We start from the raw sequence: 9,030 nt of genomic DNA on the forward strand, positions 1-9,030 counted from the left end.
AGCGTCTGTAGGCGTGATCATCAGTCACATCGGTGAAGTCCTCCAGGTCGTACTCACCATCAGCCGGTGGAGTCACATGCTCCACATCATCCATGTCTTCATCATCGTGCTGAACCGGTGCCTTAGGATCATCGCAGAGGTGCTCTTCAGCGGTGAGAACACAATGTTCTCCAAGGATAAGAAGTCTGTGAACCCAGGCATAGGGAGCTTGCAGTACAGAGGGTCCCTTCTTTGTCCTGGAACTTGTAGGTGGTCTCGTCGCGCAGGATGTGGCATGCGATCAGGTAAGGAGTATCGATGTACTCAATCGCAGAGACGACCGTGTAAGAGCTGAGGTTGACGTTGAAGTGCTGGAACAAGGAGTGAGCAGACTGCCGCAACGATCCTTCTTATCATCAGTTCGAACCAGTGTGTCTCTGCGTTCAGCGAACATGGAGATGAGATGATACCCTGGGTTGGTCTTGACTTCCTGGATCGGGGTGATGTTCTCTCTGCGCATCTCGTCCTCAAGTCCCGTGTAGAGAACTTGGAGCTCTCCATTCGTGATCTTGGAGGTGTACTCCTTCGCGAACAAGACATTGGACACAATCTTGGCGATGATCCGGATAGCAGGGTTCCGGATCTGCGACTGATAGGCCTTGCGGGAGGTGAACTTGCCGGCTGCGATGAGGTCCCAAAAGGTGTCTGCCGGTTTGAACTTCCTTTCCACTGAAACCCCTTTTGGCGTGTCTGCAATCTCGAATAGCGAGTTCAGGTCGTCGAGAGAGATGGTGCAGAACTTGCCATCAGCCATGAAGGAGAAGAAGCAGTTCTCGTACGTAGGCGCATTGGGGTTCTGGTAAGTGATCTTGCATGTCGCGAGCACTTGCCTGACCAAGTCGGGGTAGAGAACCTGAGCCTGGTAGCAGAGAGGCATGATTCCCATAGCCTGCATCGTGTCGAACACCTCAGTGTCAAGGCCTATATCGCGCTAGTGTTTGCTGGTTCACGAACCGCGTGGGCAAGATCTCTGCTAGGAGGAGCTTGTTGTATATCGCTGCCGACTCCTTGTCCACCCTCGACGTTGAAGTCAAGGAGCATCGGATCATTAAGGTCTATGGGTGCTCCCTCAGTCTTGTTCGGCCACGGGTACCCAGGTGGAGCACTCGCGGCTGGAGAAGCCGTGCTCTTGGTGGCTCTTGCGTTCCGCATCTTTGGAGGCATCTGCAAGACAAAAACGAAATCCCAATATCAGCACAGTTCGTTGGTTGTTCTAGAAACGATGGAACAATCCAATCTTCTTGTTCTACCAAGTCCATCGATTTCTAGACAACCTACACAAGCTTCAATCTCAACAATAGGAAATCGCAAAGGCCAATAAGTAAAAGCAACAATCGGTTCTTATTCCATTCAAAATCAACCATGAATTCAATCCTAGTAGCAAATATACTATCAAGAGCTACAATCTAGGAAGAAATCGCAAGCATAAAGGAAAAAGAGGATTCAAGAAAATCACTCCCAATTCGCGATTTGCATGCGCAAAGAGGGGGAGAGTTCTTGTCCGATTACCTTGAGTGGAGAGGTGAATCCTGCAGAACAACCCAATCTCAAGAAAATCCCAAGAGGTTAGAACCAAAATCGAAGAGAAAGAGGGAGATGAGTTCGCGATTTTAGGGTTCTAAGGGGGGGGGGGGTTGTGCGGCGAGAGAGATGAAGTGGGGAAGTGGAATGTTTGGGCTTTTAAAAACCAATCAAAACCGCTTCCCCTTCTCTTTTTTTTTTTTTTTTTTATTATTATTATTATTATTTTTTTTTTTTGTTCGAGAACTTACCTGGAACAATCGGCGGAACAACCGCTGGAGTGCTCTCCTGGAGTGATCTCGAATTTCTTGATTTTTCAACCTGCAAGTTAGTTCCTAGAGAAGATAAAACAAAGAGAAAACAATATTTACACTCACCGGTGGGTTGCCTCCCACAAGCGCTTGTTTTCTGTCACTAGCTTGACTTCAATGAGCCGATTAGGCTTGAGGGGGATCGCTCAAGGGTATCTCTACACCTTCAGCGATTGTTGTGTCAGCAAGATATGGCTTGAGACGCTGACCATTAACAACGAATTCTCCTCCTCTTGTGTCCAGCAACACAACAGCTCCATAAGGGCGGACCTCCTTAATGGTGAAAGGTCCCGACCATCTAGATTTAAGCTTTCCAGGGAACAGCTTAACCCGCGAATTGAAGAGTAAGACCTGATCGTTCGGAACAAAGCTTCTGCTGATGATCCGCTTGTGTCATGGAACGCCTTGGTCTTTTCCTTGTAGATCTTAGAACTCTCATAGGCCAGATGCCTGATCTCCTCCAACTCGTGGATCTGAATGGTTCGCCTCTCTTTGGCAGGTTTAATGTCGAAGTTGAGTAGTTTGACAGCCCAAGCCGCTTGTACTCTAGCTCAACAGGTAGGTGGCACGCCTTGCCATAGACCAGGTGATAGGGAGTGGTCCCTAGAGGGGTCTTGTAGGCTGTTCTGTATGCCCAGAGAGCATCGTCAAGCTTAAGGGACCAATCCTTGCGGGTGGCGTTGACAGTTTCTGGAGGATGTTCTTGATCTCTCTGTTGGAAACTTCCACTTGACCACTTGTTTGAGGATGATAGGCGGTTGCAACTTGTGTTTCACACCATTCTTACTCAGCAATCCTTGGAACACTTTGTTGATAAAATGAGTTCCACCATCGCTTATAACCACTCTAGGCACTCCAAATCTTGGAAAGATAATGGAGGTGAACATCTTGGTTACAACTCGCGCATCATTAGTTGGACTAGCAATTGCTTCCACCCACTTGGAGACATAGTCCACAGCAACTAGGATGTATTCATTCTTGTGAGAGACTGGGAAAGGTCCCATGAAATCGATCCCCCAGCAATCGAACACTTCAACTTCCAAGATGTAGTTCTGAGGCATCTCGTTTCTCTTGCTTATACTCCATCCTTTGGCATGAATTGCATCGAGATATGAAGGCGTGAGCATCTCTGAACATAGTAGGCCACCAGAACCGGCTTGGAGGATCTTGGAAACAGTCTTGAAGGTGGCGAAGTGACCAGCATAAGAGGAACCATGGCAGTGGTGAAGGATCCCTGGTATCAGCCTCCGGACACACTCTCTGAAGATCCCATCCTTGCCTTGCCGATAGAGGTACGGCTCATCCCAGAAGTAGTGCCTTGCCTCCCTCAAAAATTTCCTCTTCTCATTCCCAGTGAACCTCAAAGGCTCTTTCTCAGCTGCCAAGAAGTTGGCAATCTCAGCAAACCATGGAAGATTCGGGTACTCCTTCTGGATCACTGCAACGAATGCTCCTTCTACGCGGGAACAATCCTTAATGGCAGGTGATGACTGCTCCATGTTGCGCAGACCAATCGCATTGACGTACTCCATCGGTTGTTCCACATCAAGAACTGTCTCATCTGACACTTTCATCCTGGAGAGATGATCTGCCACTCCATTATCACTCCTTCTTGTCTCTTATCTCTAGATCAAACTCTTGGAGCAAGAGGATCCATCTTAAGAGGCGCGGTTTAGCATCCTTCTTCGTGAGCAGGTACTTGAGAGCCGCGTGGTCTGTGTGCACAATCACCTTTGATCCAACCAAATAGGATCTGAACTTCTCAAAGGCGAACACGATGGCAAGGAGCTCCTTCTCTTGTGGTTGCGTATCGGCATTGAGCTTCATCCAAAGTTCTGCTTGCATAGTATCACGTGAAGCTTCTTGTCTTTACGCTGTCCAAGGACTGCTCCTACTGCAAAATCACTTGCATCTGTCATGATCTCAAAAGGGAGATCCCAGTCTGGAGGTTGGACAACTGGTGCACTGACTAGAGCTCCCTTGATTGTGTGGAATGCGGCTAAGCAGTCACTGTCAAAGGCAAACTGAGCTTCCTTGCAGAGCAACCGAGTGAGTGGTCTCGCGATCTTAGAGAAGTCTTGGATGAACCTCCTGTAGAAACCAGCGTGTCCCAAGAAACTCCTGATTCCCTTCACTGAAGTTGGTGGTTGCAGACTCATCATGACCTCGATCTTTGCCTTGTCCACCTCAATGCCTTTCTCGGATATCTTGTGTCCCAGAACAATCCCATCTCTCACCATGAAGTGGCATTTCTCCCAGTTCAGCACCAATGCTTCTCTTCGCATCGCTTCAGTACCCTGCACAAATTTGACAAACAGACATGAAAGGAGCTTCCATAGACGCTGAAATCGTCCATGAAAACCTCCATTATGTCTTCGATCAGATCAGTAAAAATTGACATCATGCATCGCTGGAAGGTCGCTGGAGCATTGCACAAGCCGAATGGCATCCTCCTGTATGCATATGTTCCATAAGGGCATGTGAACGTCGTCTTCTCCTGATCATCTGGGTGGATGGGAATCTGAAAGAAACCTGAATAACCATCTAAAAAGCAATAGTAAGGGTGGTTAGCCAATCTCTCAAGCATTTGATCAATAAAAGGAAGTGGGAAGTGATCCTTACGAGTCGCAGCATTCAATTTACGAAAATCAATGCACATGCGATGACCAGTAACTGTTCTAGTGGGGATCAATTCATTCTTTTCATTGGTTACAACAGTGATCCCACCTTTCTTAGGTACTACATGCACGGGACTAACCCACTTACTGTCAGAGATCGCATAGATCACACCTGCTTCTAGAAGTTTCATTATCTCTTTCTTTACAACATCTTTTAGATTCGGGTTAACCTCCTCTGATGTTCTACAGAAGTCATCGATTCATCTTCCAGGTGTATTCTATGCATGCACAGATCAGGTGAAATGCCAGGTATGTCAGCTAGAGAGTAACCTAAAGCCTTACGATATTTCCTCAGCTCACACAAAAGCAGAGCAGTCTCTGCATTGTTCAGGTCAGCATTCACAATGACAGGATATGTGGAGTTGGGTCCAAGAAATGCATACCTGAGTCCCTTGGGAAGGGATTTGAGCTCTACCTTTGGAGCTTTCAGCTCGCTCCATGAGTCATCGGGCTGAGCTGCCGGAACAGTCGGGTTCTGAGGCGTGGTTGTTCCAGTTGATGTGCTGGAGTCACTGTTCTCCCCCAGACTTAGATTCGCCACCATCCTCTCCATACTCCTGGCTGAATCCAGGAACTTGGCATAGGCATCAGCATCAACACTCTCTAAGCTTTGCTCGGCTTCAGCTCTGACTAAGGCGAGTTCAAGTGGATCCTCGGTGAGAATCTCCTCGATCATACCTTCATGCGGCTCTAGGGGATCACCATCTTCTTGGACAGTGAAGGTTTGTCCATCCAGCATCGGCTTCTTGAGCATCTGATCCATCTCAAACTTCATCACAATATCTCCAAGGTGGAGATCGATCTTCCCTTGTCGGACATCAATAATAGCTCCGACAGTGCAGAGGAATGGTCTGCCTAGGATCAGGGGATCATTGGAGTCTTCCTCGACTTCCAGAACAACGAAATCGGCAGGAACAATTGTATTCCAACCAGAACTTGAAGATCTTCGAGGATTCCAACTGGAGACTTCACAGATCGATCAGCAAACACTAGTGACATCCTGGTAGGCTTGAAGTCCGAGTATCCAAGGCGCTTAGCCACAGTGTATGGCATGAGGTTTATGCTCGACCCTAGATCGACCAATGAGCATGAGAAAAGTGTTCTCCCAATCTGAACCGAGAGAACAAACTTTCCCGGATCACCCATCTTCTTGATCCTTCTGTTCTGGAGCACCGCGCTGCACTCCTTAGAGACAATCATGAACTCACTGTCATCAGATATCTTCCCAGAGATCAGTCCTTTGACAAAGCTGCGCATGGATGGTATCATCTGGATCGCACTCATCAGAGGGAGCTTGACAGTTAGGTCTTCTAGCATCTTCCTGCACTTCATCTCTTCCTTATCCTTGCGTGTAGCCTTAGCTGGAACAGGGTAAGGAACTTTTGGCACATACTGACGAGCAGGAGAAGGCGCTGCAGTCGGTGGAACAACCCCAGCGGGTCGCTCTGCTTCGTCGGAACAGTCTCAGTAGGTTGTTCTGCATCATCCTCATCTGTGGGTACAGCTTTAGATGGCTGATCCGACTCCTTCTGCTTTCCTTTCTCAGCCGATGTGAATCTCCTGGGGTCTAGATCAGGCAGTTGCTTTCCACTCCTCAACCCTACTGCATTGCACTCCTTGGGGTTTTTGTCTGTTTTCCCAGGGAGAGTTCCTTGCTGTCTCTTCACGTTCTCAGCAGTCTGAGCAATCTGAATATCCATCTGTCTCATATGGCTTGAGACATTGTCATACTTCACACTCAGGTCATTGAACATATGATTCATCCTGGTGTTGATGTCGTTTGTGACCTGGTTCAGTGCCTTCCCTTGGATCTGCTGTCCTTGGAGCAGCTGGCTCATCATATTGGCGAGACTCTTCATGTCATCATGCGGAGCAGTCTGAGTCGGTTGTGCAGCTTGCTGATTAACCGGCTGTTTCTGGCTGTGGAACTGAGCATTCTGAGCTGGGTTAAGGACAAAGGTTCTTCCCTGATTGCCATAAGGCCTTTGGTATCCACTGTTCTGACCTTGGTTCCCTTGAGCTTTATCGTCTGGTTTAGGGGCATTGAACAGGTGGGGATTGTTCCTCACGTTAGGGTTCGGGTGATAGTTCTTGAACTGCCATCCTTGCCCATTCACATAACTCACTTCATGCTGATCCTCAGCCGACTGATCCGCCTCTGATGTGCCTTCTGCGGTTGCTTTATCCTGTGGGGATTCTTCCATGATGAAGACCTGGTTCTGGTTACTCTTAATCAGCTGGTCGACCTTGGCAGAGAGCTCATCAATCTTGCTGTTGTCGATGCTCTTCACCTTCTGAGTGCGATCAGTCTCGCGGTTATTGTCAGCTGAGCTTGAGGCCATGTTCTCAATCAACTCGAATGCACCTTGAGTGGACTGAGTCATGAAGTCTCCCTTACTGGCTGAGTTCAAAGCGTTCCTGTACTCCCAGCCTACTCCATCGTAGAACACTCCCAGCAGATAGTCTTCCTCAAAACCGTGATGTGGGCACTCTCTGCGGTAGACATTGAATCGCTCCCAAGCATCACAGAACGGCTCGTCCACCAATTGTTTGAAGGTCACGATCTTCTGTCTCAGAGCTGCTGTCTTCGATTTCGTGTAGAAGTGGCTTAAGAAAGCCTCTCGGACTTGTTCCCAAGTGGTGAGTGATCCGGTGGGTAGTGAATCAAGCCAGCGAGCAGCTTTCCCATCAAGAGAGAAAGGGAACAGAGTACACTTGATGTAATCGGGTGGTACTCCATTCGCTTTAGTGAAACCACACATCTTCTCAAAGTGCTCGATGTGGTCCATCGGTATCTCAGCAGGAAGCCCATTGAAGATCTTCCTTTGCACTAGACTTATCAAGGCTGGCTTGATCTCGAAGTCTTGCCTTGTGCACGGTGGAGGGGTTATGGCAGATCGCGTAGCGGGCAGATTACGCAGTAAGTTTCTCTGGCCGATCTGGACCACTCCCTCTTGTTGGTTCGCAGCATTCAGAGCAGCTTGCTCGGCAGCAGCTTGCTGCGCTTGGATCGTCTGCTGCATCTGCTGCATCTGCTGTTGCATGAGTGCAAACGCAGCAGTGAGATCATCTGGATGATCACCCATGTCGGTGTTCGTTGATCTCGGCTGTTGACGGTTCTGTCGTTCCAATCTCGCTAGTTCTTCGTTAGAAAGCTGATGCAATGGCCCTTGTGCGTTGCTCCGAGTATGTCTACTGGTCATGCACCTGGATCATCAGCTGAAACAAAGAAAATAACACGAGTTAGATATCTTAGACTAGATATGAAACCGAAAATTAGAGGTAAAAAATCTGGTCCCGTCGCAACGGCGCAACCAAAACTTGATACACTAAAAATGAATCCTTGCTACTGCCAAGTTAACAGTTGCAATTGTAGTACTTGAGATTCAAATCCAGAGGACCAGTCTACACTCTAGTTCTATAAGTTTCAGAATCAAGCTAAGAAGAAGATATGATTTGGTTGAAATAGGCGATAGTAAACAAGCAAAATAAACACGAGATTAATTCAATTAAACAAGAGCTAGCCTAGGGTATTTCATTGGGTGTTGAATTGGAGCCAAACAATTATTCAAGCGCGATGAAGTGCTTTCTAGAACTCGGATCACTCAGCTGGAACACTCCACTGTCGTGGTAGTGATCGCTTTGCAGATCGATCTCACCACCTAACTGTCGTTGGGATGAGAATCGATTGCAAGCTTTAGAGAACAGGTCCGATCAGTTCACTTACCACCCCTAATATCTACTTTCGCTGATTAGGGATACTAAGCTCATTCAATACATGTCAAGTTATCATCCTAAGCGGTTAACTAGGTGATGAACTAGTGATCTAACATCAAGTGATCAGTTTAATGAAAGCAGTAAGAACAGTATGAATGAAGAACAGTTATGGATCGCTTATCTATGTTTAGCTCATGTCTCAACACCCTAAAAACCCTAGGCGAGCAAGGTCACTACTCGATCATGATGCACATAAACAAAGACATAAATCCTGAATAAAATTGCATAAGAACAGAGTAGAAAACAAAAGGGTTCAGATGATCTTCTCTATGAGAGGATGGATTCTTCTCCCTTACAAGTTGCAGATCGCAATACTCAGTGTTCTCTTGTAAAAACTAGCGTAAGAAAAATAGAAAATAGATAGATGGCGTTTTATATGGAGGCGCCGATCAGAAGAAAAGAGATTAGGGCAACAGGGCTTAAAATCCCGAAATAGGAGTTTCCATATTCGTCTGGAACAATCGCCGGATCACTCCGTCTGCTTGTTCCGCTTGAGAGAGAACAGTCTCGGGATTGTTCTCTTGAGTGTTCTCCGCAGGAATGCTCCAAAAGGACTTCTTTTCATCAGGCACCTTCTCTTCTTTCTTCTGCTAACTCCAGACCTGTAAAAGGTCAAAAAGGACTAGACTGACACGAATTAGTGACTTCAAACAAAGAAAACATATATACAATGATGTGAAAAACACCATATATCAATTTGCTCC

General features: G+C 47.2%; 1 non-coding gene across 1 annotated transcript; it reads left to right on the forward strand.

Moving 5' to 3' along the window:
* Window positions 1-7,021: 7,021 nt before the first annotated feature.
* On the forward strand, window positions 7,022-7,128 carry LOC130498188 (small nucleolar RNA R71). The gene has a single exon (XR_008937109.1). It is a non-coding gene; the product is annotated as a small nucleolar RNA R71 (small nucleolar RNA).
* Window positions 7,129-9,030: the final 1,902 nt, after the last annotated feature.

Source organism: Raphanus sativus, chromosome 7 (genome assembly GCF_000801105.2).
Source record: "Raphanus sativus cultivar WK10039 chromosome 7, ASM80110v3, whole genome shotgun sequence".
Taxonomy (NCBI): domain Eukaryota; kingdom Viridiplantae; phylum Streptophyta; class Magnoliopsida; order Brassicales; family Brassicaceae; genus Raphanus; species Raphanus sativus.